General features: G+C 44.2%; 1 protein-coding gene across 5 annotated transcripts in view; it reads left to right on the plus strand.

Annotated features, from left to right (window-relative positions):
• DLG3 (discs large MAGUK scaffold protein 3) overlaps nucleotides 1-17,930 on the plus strand; it is a 533,344-nt gene that overhangs the window by 455,162 nt on the left and 60,252 nt on the right. The window contains exon 1 of one of the 5 annotated variants that reach the window (XM_040442131.1): nucleotides 13,932-14,054. The exons of the other annotated variants lie outside the window; for them this stretch is intronic. The gene's annotated coding sequence lies outside the window, so the exon portion shown is untranslated. Of the gene's footprint in view, nucleotides 1-13,931; nucleotides 14,055-17,930 lie in introns of those variants that run through there. 5 annotated transcript variants of the gene reach the window in all.

Genomic DNA, 17,930 nt, shown 5'->3' on the forward strand with positions numbered 1-17,930 from the left:
ATATACTAGCTCTAAACAGCTACCTTACTAATAGCATATTGGCAAATCCTATGAGCCATTTAGCCAACACACCTAAAATTACTACTGGTGCTTAGCTTATGGGAATTCTTTTTGTTTAAGGTGAATAGAAGCATATAATTGCTGGCTCCGACATGAGGCTGAGTCATGATTTTTTCAGTACACCACTGATATTACAATAATATTTGTCATTGCTATCCAATTATGTTTCCTCATTTCCTGATGTAAAACACGCTGCCTGTATCCAGGCTTGGACTTGATATCTGTGCATACTGGGCCATACAGATTGCATGAATGTATAAATTCGACAATGTCCCACAGTGCTGGTCTGTGGTCTAAGGCCCAATGAACCTCCCATGTGGAAATTATTCTGAGGACCCACTATTCTACTCTCCTGAACTGGTTTATGACCACTTGTAATTTCACGTAACCTCTGCTTTTATCATTGCACAGAACTATTAAGTAATTAATGATAAAGCTAGTAAAGGGGCTCCTGGAAGCACCAGAAATCTGACCATTGCGCTTATAATATAGAAGTACAGGGCCCCTGCCAGTCCATCAAAGAATATCTCGATTTATTAAAACACAGTACAGGGCGCCGCCAGTCCATCAAAGAATATTTAGATTTGCTAAAAAAAAATAATAAAAGAACATTAAAAGGATGCATGTCGTGTTTCGATGTGTCTGAGAAAGCATTGGTGAAAATCTGAATATATACTCAGTTTTTTAACTCTGATATTTGCCCTGTGGTTACTGTACATCGGGACCACAGATTGGGAGCAGCCACTATCCATCTTTTCTACATGTGGGACGCTGAGTGGATCGCTCTCATCCCCATCATTTGGCTTTATCTTATCCACGATTTGGTGAGCATATATCACATATTAGGAAAAAATGTGGGGGGTTGAGTCCGCACCACCTGCCTGTAGGTGCAGACCACTATGGCGAAATACATATACAAACGGAAAATGCAAATGTGATCGCACACTACATCCAGCACTCTGCCCTCCATGCTGGATGAGACATTGGTGTACATTTTGGCCAAAGCGTATTAAGCCACTCACCGCGTCAAGGTCGTCTCACAGGTAGGAACAAGAGTTAGGGACCACTCAAGTGAGACGACCTTGACGCGGTGAGTGGCTTAATACGCTTTGGCCAAAATGTACACCAATGTCTCATCCAGCATGGAGGGCAGAGTGCTGGATGTAGTGTGCGATCACATTTGCATTTTCCGTTTATATATCACATATTACACTGCGCTGAGTTTACCTGTTTTCACTATGGAGCGCTGGTTTTCTCATCTCTTCAATATAAAAGTAAAGCATTTAGTAATTTATTTTCATTAAAGATGCCTTAATTGCCTAAAAGAAGGAGTGGTCACATGATTCCTGAAGTTTAGTAGTTTTTCAGAAAGCTGTGATGCGTCATCACAGGGAGCTGCTTCCTCCTCCCAAAAGTATTGTGGGTGTCACTGGTCCCGTGACGTGCAGTCTAGTTTATGATTTTGGTTACTGAGACCTGGCTGAATTATGACTAAGGACACATCCTTCTAATTATTAGTTATTATAAAAGCAACAGAAACAGTTTTTTATTATCATACACGCACGTAATTTATAGTGTGCCTGTTACTATTTTTTGTACCAGCAGTAGCTTTTCATTAATGCTATGGGCAGTGGAGAAACCCCATTTATAACAGGTACAACCAGGCCCCTGGTATTTATCTCTTGCTTGTGCGACGTCTGTATACTCTTCCCCCTCCCAGAAGTACGGGACATCTCACATCACATTCCCTTTATCTGGCTCTCCTCTTTCCATGTCTCTGGGAAATCTTTCACTTGCTGGACAGTAGATGATGTAGTGTCATTATTCTTGTAGTTAATGTTAAAACGACAACCCTTCAGATGCGCAGAATATTGTGTAAAAACATGTGATCATGTAACAGATAGTTCCACAGGCATCTGTGAATGATACCCGTTTACACTTGTGGAATTCTAGAACTGTGATTTAGGGGTCTACATCAGCAACCACAAAAGTGTCCGGGTAAACAATTATCGCTCATCGTTCGATCATTCAACGCTTGATAATTGATCACTTTCACTCGGTTTCACATTTTTTAAACAACGATCTACTCATGTAAAGGGACCTTTGGTCGGCAAATGAACAGCAGAACAGATGGTGAGTAATTACATTACTAGCTTACACTTGTAAAAGAGGGACATGCAGGCAGCTGTAATGTGAGACAATGTCTGTGTGAGGGGAGAGGATTCATGGGAACTATATCCCTGCACAATTTGGTGATCATGCCCACAACATGCCTTGGTAGCATGGAAACAACTGTTCTGCCCAGAGATGGCCAAAATAATGAAAAATATATACTATATTTCTAAGTTAAGGTGGCATCAACTAGTAAGCATTCTGACACATTTGGATACATTTCTGCATTTTTAGAATCTATTTAGAATGTATGATCATTGGGATGTCAGGAGTCAGAGCTCCACCAGTCATACGAAACCAAAACTCCAGGCAGCACTCTGTGTACGAGCCTTTAGCTGGGCACAGTGAAGGATCATACATGGACTGCTGCCTGGAGTTTTGGTATTGTGTTATACATAGGATCCAGTGCTGCTTTATTTTCTTTTTCACCGGTCATACATTTATTGTACATATCTTTAAAGGGTTTTTTCCAATCCCTATAATGACCCACTGAGAATTCCTGGGCCCCTCCTGTAGAGCATACTTACCCGCGTCCTCCGGATCCCTGGCGTCACCCGCGATGCTAGGAAGGCTGATATCACTGTCTCAGCCTGCTATGTGGCCATGCAGGGATTCGGAGGGACACGGTTGCTGGTAAGGAGGGGCCCGGGCATTCTGGGGGTCATTATAGGGATTGGATAGTCCCTTTAATAATGAAAATTTTATGTGGTTCAAAAACCTTTTTACAAGATTTACTTTAGGTTTTCACAATCTATTTGCAGTTTGTGACTGAAAACATTTGTCGTTTACATCCAAAGGCTAAACACTCATCTTGCTCTTCTACAACTGGCACAGCTGCAAGCCTATTGAAAGGGTTTGTCTGCTTTGAAAATCCCTTATTGTTTGACGGGTCTTCTGGCATTAAACCAATCCCAGGGTGTCTTCTGTAATCTGTGATACCTGGCAGCAAATCTACCATTCTGCATACTCCAGAGTGAGATGCTCTGTGTAGCCACTCTCTGCTGCAGCTAATAGAAAGTAGTGTTTTTTGACAAAATCAAGGTTTTGTGAAAATTGACCCAAAACAACACTTGACTACAGCCATAGATCTCGCACTTGTAATATACAATCGATGCAGATTGATCCCTTCATTTTCCAAAGGACTTCTGAAAAATGAAAGGTGTAATCTGATTGGTTGCTATTGGCAACTAAGCTAGTTTTAATTTGCACCAGTTTTGATAAATCTCCTCCAGTGGGTTAATGCCCATTTCTGATTTCCGCACAGATCATCAGTCTTTGCTGAGAAAAATGCAGCATGCTCTTCTTTGGTCTAGTTCTTGACTCGCCCATTCAAGTCCATGGGTCTGCAAAAAACAGAGTGCACATGGACACCAGCTGAATCCACGGAGATGTAAAACTGTCCACTATTAACAGACAAACCATGGAGGAGTTTTATGCTTGTGTGAATAGTCCTTTAAAACTTTGAACAATGTCATAAAAAAAAAAGTGATACCTTTCTTTACCCACTTTAAAGGGATTGTCTCACTTCAGCACATGGCATTTATCATGTAGAGAAAGTTAATACAAGCCCCTTACTAATGTGCTGTGATTGTACATATTATCTCCTTTGCTGGCTGGATTCATTTTTCCATCACCTTGTACACTGCTTGTATCCAGAGAGCCCCATAACTGACAAGGATAGTACTGTTCTATCAGGGGCCAGCTGTTCCGTTCCGCAAAAAACAGAATGCACACGGGCGTCATTCGTGTTTTTTGCGAACCGCAAAATACTGAAAAAGCTATACTGTCGTGTGCAAGAGGCCAAAGAGAGACACTAGGCAGTAGAAATGTTTACCAGAAGCTCCCGTGCCACAGGTTGACCTGCTAGGCTCGGTATCCTGGCCTCCAGAATGTCCGTGGCAAAACGTCATTGCTTAATAAATAGATAAATAAGTGAAATCTTTTGTTTTTGTGCCACATTCTGAGAGCCATAAATTCATTTCAAGTTTTACAATCCTTGTTTTTATTGGTACCATTTTAACTTATTTCCTTCTTTGGCGAAGGGGGATGAATAAAGACAGCAATTCTGACATTCACCATGCAGGATTAGGCCTCATGCACACGGCCGTGCGCTTCATGTCGCCGCTGCTGTACAGTGATACACTCGTATGATCTATACCAGTGTATCACTGTACAGCACTGGCGGCATGAAGCGCACGGCGTCATAGCAACCAATGACGCCGTGCGCTCCTGCTGTCAGCAGGAATCCCGGCCGGGTTACCACGGACCGCTCTCCGCCGTGGAACACGGCCGTGGACATGAGGCCTAAATGAAATGTTAATGGTATTGTCCACTCCTTCACAAGTGTTGGCGTATCGGCTTTGAGATAAATGGGAGCAGTAATCAGCTCCATCCACTGTACTACTGCAGAACGGCTGATCAGTGGGAGTGTGGGGTGTAGGACCCCTGCCTATCAGATAGTGAAGGAGTGGACAACCCCTTTAAATCATAGTATGAGGCCTTACAGTTGCAGCAATATAAATTGTGTAGTTTTGATTTTACTGTTGTTTTCCATGATAAAATATCTTTTAAGGTGAAAAGGTTTTTACTATTGATTTTAATCAGTGTTTTGGATCATAGATCTGAAGTCAATTTGTTCAAACATGCTCCGTGGAGGCAAAATTCGTTTCAGCCGAAGTCACGCGAGACTTCGGTGAATTTATTCGGTAAACACTTCTGCTTCTTTAACCACTTCCCGACCGTCTATAGGATAAAAACATCCTATGGGCGGTTGTTTATCTCTAAATGGACGTTCTAAAACATCCATTCAGAGATGGCAGCTGCACGCTAATCGTGCAGCTACCGAGCGGGGGGGCCAGCTGTCAGTGACAGCAGGCCACCCCAGAGGGAAGACAGGGGCAGTTCCCAGGTATCCCTGCCTTCTAGCTCGCTGTATACACAGATCAGGGAGCGTCCCGGCCCGGTGGTCATGTGACTGCCGGGGCCGGGAGAGTGCAGGAGCTGTTGGGTCTTCCACAGACCTCGATCAGCCCTGCACTGAGGCTGTACAGTGCTGTATAATGCTGTACAGCCTCTCTGGGGGGTGTATTTCCCCTGTCACTGGGGCTGACATAGTAGTGAATAGTGAAAAAAAAAAAAAAGTGACGTTAAGAGGTCTTGTATGACTGGATGGAGGAAGCAAAGTGTAAAATAAAAAAAATAAAAATAAAGTGTTTCATAAAAAAGGTTTCACATGTAAAAAAAAAAAAAAAATTCCCCAATAAGTAATAAAAAAAATGTTAAAAATAGAAAAAATAAATAAAATAGACATACTGTATTTGGTTTTGCCGCGTCCGTGACGGCCGGCTTTATAAATATATCACATGATCCACCCTGTCCAATAAAAACCATAAAAATATTAATAGAAACTGTGTCAAAAAAGCCAATTTTTGTCACCTTACATCACAAAAAGTGCAACACCAAGTAATCAAAAAGACGTATTTCCCACAAAATTGTACCAATAAAACCGTTACCTCATCCCGCAAAAAATGGACCTCTACATAAGAAAATCGCAAAAAACAAAAAAAAAATAAAAAATAACTATAGATCTCAGAACAGGGAGACATTAAAACATAATTTTTTGTTTAAAAAATGCTATTATTGTGTTAAAGTGAAATAAATAAATTAAAAGTATACATATTAGGTATCGCCGCATCCGTAACAACCAGCTCTATAAAAATCACATGACCTAACCCCTCACATGAACACCGTAATAAAAATAAAAAGTGCCAGAAAAGCAATTTTTGTCACCTAACATCACATAAAGTGCAACACCAAGCGATCAAAAAGGTGTATGCCCCCCAAAATAGTACCAATCAAACTGTCACCTCATCCCACAAAAAAATGAGACCTAAGACAATCGGTCAAAAAATAAGAAAGCTACGGCTCTCAGACTATGGAGACACTAAAACATAATTTTTTGGGGTTTCAAAAATGTTATTATTGTGTAAAACTTAAATAAATAAGAAAAAGTATACAAATTAGGTATTGCTTCGTCTGTAACGATCTGCTCTATAAAAATGTCACATGACTTAACCCCTCATGTGAACACTGTAAAAATAAATAAATAAAAACTGTGCTAAAAACAACAAATTTTTTGGTCACCTTGCCCCATAAAGTGTAATAATGAATGATCAAAAAATCATTTGTACCCATAAATGGTACCAATAAAAACATCAACTCTTCCTGCACAAGATGATTGGCAGAAAAATTAAAAAAATATGGCGTTTAAAAAATGGAGACACAAAAACATAATTTTTTTCAAAAATGCTTTATTATGTAAAACTGAAACAAACAAAGTTGACATATTTGATATCATTGCGTCCGTAAAAACCTGCTCTATAAAAATAGCACATGATCTAACCTGTCAGATGAATGTTGTAAAAAATAAAAACAGTGCCAAAACAGCCATTTTTTGGTTACCTTGCCTCACAAAAAACCTAATATATAGCAATTAAAAAACATATGTACCCCAAAATAGTACCAATAAAACTGGCACATTATCCCCTAGTTTCCAAAATGGGGTACATTTTTGGGAGTTTCTACTGTAAGGGTGCATCAGGGGGCTTCAAATGGGACATGGCATCTAAAAATCAGTTCAGCAAAATCTGCCTTCCAAAAACCATATAGCGCTCCTTTTCTTTTGCGCCCTGCCATGTCCCCTTACATCAGTTTATGACCACATGTGGGGTGTTTATGTAAACCGCAGAATCAGGGTAATAAATATTAAGTTTTGTTTGGCTGTTAACCCTTAATGTGTTAAAGAAAAAAAATGGATTAAAATGGAAAATCTGCCAAAAAAGTGAAATTTTGAAATTTCATCTCCATTTTCAAAGTTTGTAAAATCAGTTTTGAGTAACTTGCGGGGTGTAGTTTCTACAATGGGGTCATTTATGGGGGTTTCCACTATGTAAGCCCCACAAAGTGACTTCAGACCTGAACTGGTCCTTAAAAAGTGGGTTTTGGAAATTTTCTTAAAAATTTTAAGAATTGCTTCTAAAATTCTAAGCCTTCTAACGTCTTAAAAAAATAAAATGACATTTACAAAATGATGCCAATATAAAGTAGACATATGGGGAATGTTAAGTGATAAATATTTTATGAGGTATGACTTTCTGTTTTAAAAGCAGAGAGATTCAAATTTAGAAAACAGCGAATAAAAATAAAAAAATCATTAACTTTTGGATTTTTTTTTATAAATAAAAGGTAAAACATATTAAATGGTAAATTTGAGTATGAAGTACAATGTGTCACAAGAAAACAATCTCTGAATGGCTTGGATAAGTAAGTGTTCCAAAGTTATTACCACATAAAGTGACACGTCGGATTTACTAAATTAGGCCTAGTCAGGAAAGGGGTATATGGCCCAGTCTGGAAGTGGTTAAAAATATTTTAAAATAGCAACCCAGAGTCCAAAATTATGGAGGATATTTTTGTTAACATTTGTTTTGTCATTTCTTTGTTATTCCTCCTGGATATGTATGCTGAAATTGAGAACTGGGCGATAACAATTCCTTGTGTCAATAGTGTCATGCAGAGTCTGTCACTGTCAGCACTGACTGGTCACTGTCATAGTGTGTATGGACATGTCTCATTGATCCAGGGTGTGGCAACACATAAGAGATCATTTATCAAACTGGTGTAAAGTAGAACTGGCTTAGTTGCCCATAGCAACCAATCAGATTCATCATTTAATTTTCCAAAGGAGCTGTCCAAAATGAAAAGTGGAATCGGATTGGTTGCTATGGGCAACTAAGCCAGTTCTACTTTACACCAGTTTGATAAATGACCCCCATAGTTGTCAGTCTATTCATACATTTCCATAAGGGATAATTGAGAACTGGCATACAATGCCACTGGAGTAGATTCAGGCTACGTTTACACGACGACAATAAGTCGCGCGACAGATAGGGCACAACTACACTGCAACATTTTGTTGCACTAATGTCGCGCAACAATTTTTTATAATGGCAGTCTATGGTATCGCACTGCAACATACTGCGACGCAACAGTCGCAGAAAAATCCATCTCGAATGGATTTTCTGCGACTGTTGCGTCTCAGTATGTTGCAGTGCGACACCATAGACTATCATTATAAAAATTGTTGCGCGACATTAGTGCAACAAAATGTCGTCGTGTAGACGTAGCCTTATTGTTGCCTCTGACTGTCTGATTCGCTTTCTTAATTATGCTCTCGGCATGCTGGGAAGTTATTGTGGTCTACAACATCCACCCCAATTCCTTAAAGGGGTTGCCCAAGTGAAAAAAAATGGGCAGGGACTGTATTAAAATAATAAAAGGAGTACTCACTGGCACAAACCCCTTTTTCTGTAGCGCTGCAGCTCAGATCATCCTGACCAGGCATTGCTTATGACTGCAGCGGTGGGGTTACCGCAGTATCTAGGAGCTTCTTCACTTGGGAAAAGATTCCGTTTTGTGCTCCTCTCCTTTGAATCATAATGGGAACCAGTTTCATATCACCCTGTCAGGGCAGCGTGAACTGGTGACTAGGATTCTGGGTCACTTAATTGTGTTGACCTAGTTGTTTTCGTATGCTCTTTCAGACAGCAGATGTTTCTGTCCGGGTGCTGTCTGTAGAATGGACAGCACCAAGACTGAACACGGACCCGCTGTAGTCAGTGCTGGAGATTGATCAAAACTGGAATCAGATTCCAACTTTCATTTTTCAGAGCTCCTTTGGAAAATTAAAGCTGATGGTTGTTGTTATTGGCAACTAAACCAGTTTTTCTTTACACCAGTTTTATAAGTCTCCCCCAGTGGATGTATTCACATGGGTGCTTTTCTGCTCCGACCATCCGTCCGTGCAGAGAAAATCTCAGCATCTTGTTTTTCACTCATTCAAGTGGATGAGTGTGTTGGGAAGAATGGACCATACATGGTTGCTATTTGTGTAAAAAAAAAAAACAACCTAAAAAATCACCCTTAATCAGCTCCAGTGTGAGCCAAGTGCTGGAATCAGGCAGTGCATGAGCTCAGGAGCCCTGATATTCATGGCCTCATGTCGTCCCCCTGCCATTTATTCCGTTTAATTCAAATACACACTATAGGAAGAGAGCTCCATCCTCCAAAGGTGGAACCCACACCTGTGGCATGCTATAAATGCCCAGATGGGAATAACCATTTAATGATAATGGTGCAAAAGCATTTACTCTTTCCACAGTTCATATGCGGTATAATACCTGGCGGTGAACAGCGGCTGTGCAGGAAACTGCAGCACTGCTCTATTCAAAAGGGCTGGCTGCAGTTCACCACTGTACTGGCAAACGTTAGGAGGGGCTGCAGCATCAAACCAGCACAGGGGCCCCTTGCTTTTCAGGATTCAATCATAAGACCAGAAATTGATGACTTATGGTAGCAGTATGCCATCACTTTCTGTAATGTGAAAAGGGGGCTTTCTTGTAGCATGATGCCTGAAACAGAAGATCGCCAGACGCTCCACCTCTGTACAGTGCGTGTGCCAAGCGCAATCCCGCAAGACTGCCTGTTCGCTGGTGGAGGAGCCTGCAGCATTTACATACATCAATCCCCTCCACAGTATGGGGAGGAGCCATCACTCGTCCCGATACTGACTCGTTGTTTGCAGGCAGCAGAGCGTGATTATACAGCGCGATCTGCTGCCGGTAAATGATAACTTTTGTGACCACATGAATGATCTTTTACCTGATGAATGAGCGTTTTACTACGCTATTTACACCGCCAGATAATTGCTAACGAGTAGGGGGGTTTTATGCTATTTAGCGGTCATCTGCAGGATTCTGGGCCCTAAAAACTCTTGGCCGAACCCTTACAATATGGAGATTTTTAAGTGCAGGGGTTGCTGCCTCCTGGATATCTTACAATGCGAGTGATGCCAGACTGTGCCCAGGCCCCTCGGTGAGGTGTCCATATGTCACGTGTGCCCCCTGCAGCCAGTGTGATATGACGAGCATGTCACTGCTGCAGTTACACAACAAATAAGTGCTTCTTCAGGACAGCTGAATGGGTGGGTTTTTTATTTTATAAAAGAAATACTGTTTCAGCCCTATAAGTTTAGGCTGGGTTCACACATGACTGATTAGCTGCAGATTTGCTGAAGTGGATTTTCGTGCGGCAAATCTGCTGCGCCGTACAGTACCAGCAAAGTGAATGAGCTTTCAGCAATTCTCAGTCACATGTGGCAGAAACCATGGGCAGACTGGGAACTTAAAGTGGCCCCATGTTGTAGGCGGCGTCAACAATACCATAGCGCAATATACCATCCCAGCAAAACCATATACCGCAGAAAAGCACAATACACGGTCCCAAAAGCTATCCCTCTGCCCCAAAATCAATAGATGACATTTTCTGTCCTTCTACAGTTGTCCCTTAAGGGCTCATGCACACGACCGTTGTTTTGCGGTCCGATTTTCACGTTGTTTTATTTCTTTGATTTAAGTCCTCTTCCGTTCCATTATTCCACAAAACATATCTGTATGGTTTCTGTATGCAATCTGTTTTTTGCGGATGGGAAACAGTAACTTATTAATCACCAAACACAATATGGCCTGGGCATAGCATTTCTACAGTATAGAGCCGCAAAATACGGATGCGTTACGTATTTTTTGCGGACCCATTGACTTGAATAGGGCCTTGGACCGTGATTTGCGGACAATAATAGGACATGCAATATTTTTTTGCGGAACGGAAACAGAATGCACACGGAGTACCTTCTGTTTTTGCGGACCCATTGAAGTGAATAGTTCCGCTTACGGTCCGCAAAAAAAACTGAACAGAAGCGGAAAGAAAATACATTTGTGTGCATGAGCCCTTAGACATACCTTAGAGAGCTCAGTATGTACCCGGCCAGCAGCAGAGAGGAGGACTTGGGTGGCCCCATGGGCATCGGCCCACCGGGAACTTTCCCATGTAAGGTCTATGGCCAATCCGCCCCTGGCAGAAACTGACCTGTGGTCCGGATTGTAAATCTGCAGCGCGTATATTTATACTTCGGATTTCACTCTTTCCGATACATAGACTGACACTGCGTCTAATCTGCAGCTTTTCTACAAAATCCAGCGTGTGGAAGAACTTTTTGGGCCAGTTCAGTTTTAAAATACAAGCTAAGGCCTCTTTCACACTTGCGTTGTTGGGATCCGGAAAAACGCAAGTGTACTGAAAGCATTTGAAGACGGAACCGTCTTCCAAATGCTTTCAGTGTTACTATGGCAGCCAGGATGCTATTAAAGTCCTGGTTGCCATAGTAGTAGTGGGGAGCGGTATACTTACCGTCCGTGCGGCTCCCCGGGCGCTACCAGAGTGACGTCAGAGCGCCCCATGCGCATGGATGACGTGATCCATGCAATCACGTGACCCATGCGCTTGGGGCGCCCTGACGTCACTCTGGAGCGCCCGGGGAGCCGCACGGACGGTAAGTACACTGCTCCCCACTACACTTACCATGGCTGCCAGGACTTTAGCGTCCCGGCAGCCATGGTAACCATTCAGAAAAAGCTAAATGTCGGATCCGGCAATGCGCCGAAACGACGTTTAGCTTAAGGCCGGATCCGGATCAATGCCTTCCAATGGGCATTAATTCCGGATCCGGCCTTGCGGCAAGTGTTCTGGATTTTTGGCCGGAGCAAAAAGCGCAGCATGCTGCGGTATTTTCTCTGGCTAAAAAACGTTCCGTTCCGGAACTGAAGACATCCTGATGCATCCTGAACGGATTTCTCTCCATTCAGAATGCATTAGGATAATCCTGATCAGGATTCTTCCGGCATAGAGCCCCGACGACGGAACTCTATGCCGGAAGACAAGAACGCAGGTGTGAAAGAGCCCTTAAAGAGTAACTAAACCTTTGTAACAAATTTTAATATGATGTCCCTAATAAAAGTTTTTCTAATATACTTTATTAATCCAATTTGTATAATTATTACACTTTCCCCCCCCAAAGCACGCCTAAAACTCAGTTCTCCTACAGTGCTGACAGCTCAGCGGAGTACGGGCTGTAAAGTTTATGAATGGGGCTGCATGAGCAGGAGCGCACATTGCTGCTCCTGCCCCCCGGAGGATCCTGGCATAACACATGAGTGCCCTGTACCCATCTACTATGCCAGGAATAGCTGAGCGGAGGGGGCTCCTGCTTCTGTCTGCTCCACTAAGCGCTGACATGCAGTTCTCTTAGCTTAATGGAGCAGGCAGAAGCAGGAGCACACTCCGCTAATCCTGGCATAGCACATGGGTACAGGGCATTAGGGACATCATATTAAAATTTGTTACAAAGGTTTAGTCACTAAAAAAAAAAAAAAAAAATCTGTGAAGAATACGTCTTTTTTCAGCACAAAAAAAAGTGTTCACTTCAATACAAAGCTGAATTTTCAACTTGAGGTTTTTAAAGCAGATCGGTGCCAAAAACGTGCGGAAAACACAAAAACCGCATGGACTTTCATGGAGCTGTTTTTTCTGCTTCCTATTCATTTCAATTGGAGATTCTGCCCCAAGATAGGGCATGCTGCTTCTTTTTTACACGTCTTCCCAATGGAATGAATGGGAGGCTGTTTTGAGGCGTTTTTGGAGCTGATTTTGAGGCAGAAACACTCCAAAATCAGCACAAAAAAACTCCATGTCAACTGACCGTTTGCTGCGTGTTTTTCTTCTGCAGATTAGAAGCAGAAATGGTGCAAAAAAAAAAATGGCAGCTAATCAGTCACTTGTGAACCCAGCCTTAGGGCTCATGCAGATGGCCGTTGTATTGCGGTCTGCAAAACAGACGCCAACCGTGTGCGGAACAGCCGACCCATAATAGAGCCGTCCTATCCTTGTCCGTAATGCAGACAATAGGACATGTTTTTGTGGAATAGAGATGCCGACACGGAAATCACAGTCATTTCCATTTTTTGCAACCCCACTGAAGTTAAAGGTTCCACAAAAAAAAAAAAAATACAATCAGGTGCATGAGCGTTAGGTCTACTTACAGTACCCACAGGTTGCAGGTAGGTCTGTGTGTAAGTACATTCCAAATGAGAATAGGGCAGTGTTCACACTGCTGCCAGAGGCTGTCTGGACCTTCAGTTTGGCAGCCCAGTAAATTTGGTGGAAAGACCAGCGCGGCAAAAGTGGTGTTTTCCCGTTAAAACAAAGGAAGCCAACAACTATTATAATACGGGCCAGAGACCAGCCTGACTCACTGACACTGGGTGGTTTATGTGAAACCCAAATGGCTTAGGCTGATTTCACACTTCAGTTATTGTGAAGGCTACTCAGAGAGACGGTATAATGGGAAGATCTGCTCCTGTCCTGTGTTTTGACCCACAGCTGGATTGGGCTCACAATCGCTTATCAAATAACTGAAGTGTGAACACGCAATGGCTACAAGTGCGGCAGTATCCGTCTTTTATACCTACTGTCACTTTCTGATCCTCAGAAAATACCTGACCATGTACCCAGCCTAACAATGTTCCTGTTACTATGGAAACCCGTACTGTAGTTCATTATGTAAAACCACACGCCCGAGCCGCCTGCCGGTGAGGGACTGCGCTCTGTGCCTCAGGAACCAGTATATAAAGTGGGCGGGAAAATGTGGCGCTCTGATTGGCCCGCAACAGGCTGTTATCTTCCGATTGGCGGCGCGGGGTTGGCTGGTTTTGGAGCTAGCTGGTTGGTTGTTTGCCTGTACCGGAAGAGGATGGGGTATTGTGCAGGTCGGTTCTTTCTACGTTCAAACGGCGGTGGAGCCCGTCACCCCGTGTCCTTCTAGTGAGGTCTGTGCGAGGGCGGTGGCCGTGCTGACAGCGAGACGTGTGCAGGTAAGTACCCTGGGAGGGTGCGAGAGCTCCTCGGTCCGAGCAGGCGCCGCTTCTGTACTGAGCGGCTCCTTACCTTACTCACACCACCCGCGTTATCAGGAGGCATGATTGGGCTCTGTTCACACTGCAGTTATGGCCACTTTTTACACTTGCTGAGACGTGACGGAAACGAACACAGGTGTGAACATTGGCAAGAGCAGTGCACCTGACACCAGCAGGAAGCGCTCTGTGGTGTACATCGGACTGGCAGCTGTCATCATGGAAAACCCCAATGTGAAGGGAGCAAAACGTTGTCGTTTGTCTTGTGTTGATGGCAGGTCGATGTGGATTTAAGGATCTCTACAGAAAATCGTCTTAAACTGGGCTTCAGTCTGAGGTCTTAGCGGTGGTGTATGTGCACTAGCGCTATTGTAATTCAGTGGAATCCATAATTCTGCAGGATCCATGGGGCTCCCAATGCTCAGACCCCAACAATTAGGGAACTTTCACACTCGCGTTTTTCTTTTCCGGTATTGCGTTCCGTCCTAGAAAAGAAGTGATCAGTTTTATCCTAATGCATTCTGAATGGAAAACAATCTGTTCAGGATGCATCAGTTCAGTCACTGTACGGTTTTTGGCCGGAGAAAATACCGCAGCATGCAGTTTTCTCTCCGTCCAAAAATCCTGATCACTTGCCAGAATGCCGGATACAGCATTAATTTACATTGAAATGTATTAATGCCGGATCTGGCATTAAAATTGCTGCATTAAAGGGTTTCTATCACTTCGTTTCACCTATTTAGCTTTCAGACACTAGCGATCCGCTAGTGTCTGCTTTATCTAACCATCCTAATATAAGAGCTTATTTTCCTGTCGTTTAGCTAAAAAAATAACTTATATAGATATGCAAATGAGCCTCTAGGTGCTATGGGGGCGTGATTAGCACCTAGAGGCTCCGTCTACCTTAACAAACTGCCGCCGCCCAGCGCGTCCCTCCAGCCCGCCCATCTCCTCCGGAATGCGATGCTCCTCGTATTCGGCGCATGCGCAGTGAATGTCTGATCGCTTCCCTGCTCAGACATCTCCACTGCGCCTGCGCCGATGACGTCATAGTGCTCCGAGGAACAGGCGCAGTGGAGATGTCTGAGCAGGGAAGCGATCAGACATTCACTGCGCATGCGCAGAACAGAGACGCGCACGGAGAGGATCGCTTCAGCTGGAGATGGGCGGGCTGGAGGGACGCGCTGGGCGGCGGCAGTTTGTTAAGGTAGACGGAGCCTCTAGGTGCTAATCACGCCCCCATAGCACCTAGAGGCTCATTTGCATATCTATATAAGTTATTTTTTTAGCTAAACGGCAGGACAATAAGCTCTTATATTAGGATGGTTAGATAAAGCAGACACTAGCGGATCGCTAGTGTCTGAAAGCTAAATAGGTGAAACAAAGTGATAGAAACCCTTTAACGGATCAGTTTTTCCGGATGCGCAGACCTTTAAATCTGTGAAAAAAATAAATAAATACCGGATGTGTTTTCCCAGATAACACCGGAGAGACAGATCCGGTATTTCAATGCATTTGAATGCCATCAGTTTGCGTCTGTACTGCCGGTGACGGAACTGCCTGACACAAGTGTGAAAGTACCCTCGCTGAGCCTTTTCTAACCAGAACAACCCTTTAAAGCGAACCTTTCACCAGGATTTCACCTAATAAACTATTACCAGTACCTTATAGATTATGCTCATTCTGTTTAAATGCATTCTTGTCCCGCTTTCCTGGGATGTATATTGATGAAAAAAACGACTTATAAAGTCCTTGTCTCCAGCTCCTGCAGTCACGGTGGAAGTCAAGGGGGTAGCCCTTCCCTCACTCCGGGCTGTACCTCCCCTGCCCTAACCCCTCCTCTAACTAGTGTAACTGACACCCGGCTCAGTCGCCGGGACCGCGCTTGTACTGGCGGCGCATGCACCGTTGGTCTCAGTAGCAGCGCCGCCAGTACAAGCGCGGTCCCGTACAAGCGCGCGCCTGAATAGAAGACAGGGAGGCATGGAGGACGGACGGCACATGCGCAATTCACTTACAGGATCGCGCCTGAAGAACAGAAGACAGGGAGGCATCGGGGACGGACGGCGCATGCGCAATTCACTTACAGGATCGCGCTTCAGTCCGCGCGATAGACGGGATCGCGCTGCTACTGAGACCAACGGTGCATGCGCCGCCAGTACAAGCGCGGTCCCGGCGACTGAGCCGGGTGTCAGTTACACTAGTTAGAGGAGGGGTTAGGGCAGGGGAGGTACAGCCCGGAGTGAGGGAAGGGCTACCCCCTTGACTTCCACCGTGACTGCAGGAGCTGGAGACAAGGACTTTATAAGTCGTTTTTTTTCATCAATATACATCCCAGGAAAGCGGGACAAGAATGCATTTAAACAGAATGAGCATAATCTAGAAGGTACTGGTAATAGTTTTAGGTGAAATCCTGGTGAAAGGTTCGCTTTAAAGGGAACCTGTCACCACGAAATACAATGTCATCTGTAGATTAATGGGAAGGGTTCAGTTACATCTGAATTCCGGTGCCTCATCCGCTACCGGACGTCGCCGTGTGTGTACCGCCAGATCCCTATTGACTATAATGGGATCCAGACCCTTCTCTGGCATAAATCCTGGGTTTTTCCGCTTGACAGATCCTGCTGCATGCAGCATTTTTTGTCCGGCTGGCATTTATACCGGAAGGGCCAGTAGGATCCGGATACCGGAAACTGATTAGAAGGTTCAGTGAAACTTGTAGCATCGCCTCTGACTTCAAAGCCCCAAATGAGCAGGAATTTAAATGTATAAATTACAGATTTAATTTTGCTGAATCTTTTCCCACAAAACAATTTAATCTGCTCAGCTCTTCCTGCTCTATATCCTGCTGCTGTCAGATGGCACTGCATTTTGTGGTGACAGGTCCTCTTTTTAAAGGGGTTTTCTGGTAGTTTTATATTGATGGCCCATCCTGAGGATAGACCACCAGTATCTGATTGGCAGGGGTCCAGAACCCTCCACCACTGGCCAGCCATACACAGAAAAGTAAAGGCGGCCAGATTGGCAGATTTTGGCCATTCCGGCTGACTGTTGTTTGGAAATCTAGAGTGAACGAGCGTTCGGAATCACAGACGGCAGACTCTTGTCTGCCAAAAATGCGATCCGTCGTGCTGGAAAACTTTCGCCATTCATCGGCTAAAACTACATGTTGATAGCGTGATCGGAAGAATTCAGTTAATTATTGTGCTCAAGCTCCAGGGAGTTTGTTTAAAAAAAACTGTTGGTACTGTGTGCGGGGTATTGGGCCTCACTGTGGTATGCGGTACTGTTGCGGGGTATTGGGCCTCACTGTGGTATGCGGTACTGTTGCGGGGTATTGGGCCTCACTGTGGTATGTGGTACTGTTGCGGGGTATTGGGCCTCACTGTGGTATGCGGTACTGTTGCGGGGTATTGGGCCTCACTGTGGTATGTGGTACTGTTGCGGGGTATTGGGCCTCACTGTGGTATGCGGTACTGTTGCGGGGTATTGGGCCTCACTGTGGTATGCGGTACTGTTGCGGGGTATTGGGCCTCACTGTGGTATGTGGTACTGTTGCGGGGTATTGGGCCTCACTGTGGTATGCGGTACTGTTGCGGGGTATTGGGCCTCACTGTGGTATGTGGTACTGTTGCGGGGTATTGGGCCTCACTGTGGTATGCGGTACTGTTGCGGGGTATTGGGCCTCACTGTGGTATGTGGTACTGTTGCGGGGTATTGGGCCTCACTGTGGTATGTGTGTGTTGTATGGTGGTATTTGTTGGTGCCGCTCTGCATACAGTATCTGTGTAGTGCGGTGGGATGGTGACCTCCTCCGCCTTTATGTGAGGCGGTGTT

The sequence above is a fragment of the Bufo bufo genome, chromosome 8 (genome assembly GCF_905171765.1).
Source record: "Bufo bufo chromosome 8, aBufBuf1.1, whole genome shotgun sequence".
Lineage (NCBI taxonomy): Eukaryota > Metazoa > Chordata > Amphibia > Anura > Bufonidae > Bufo > Bufo bufo.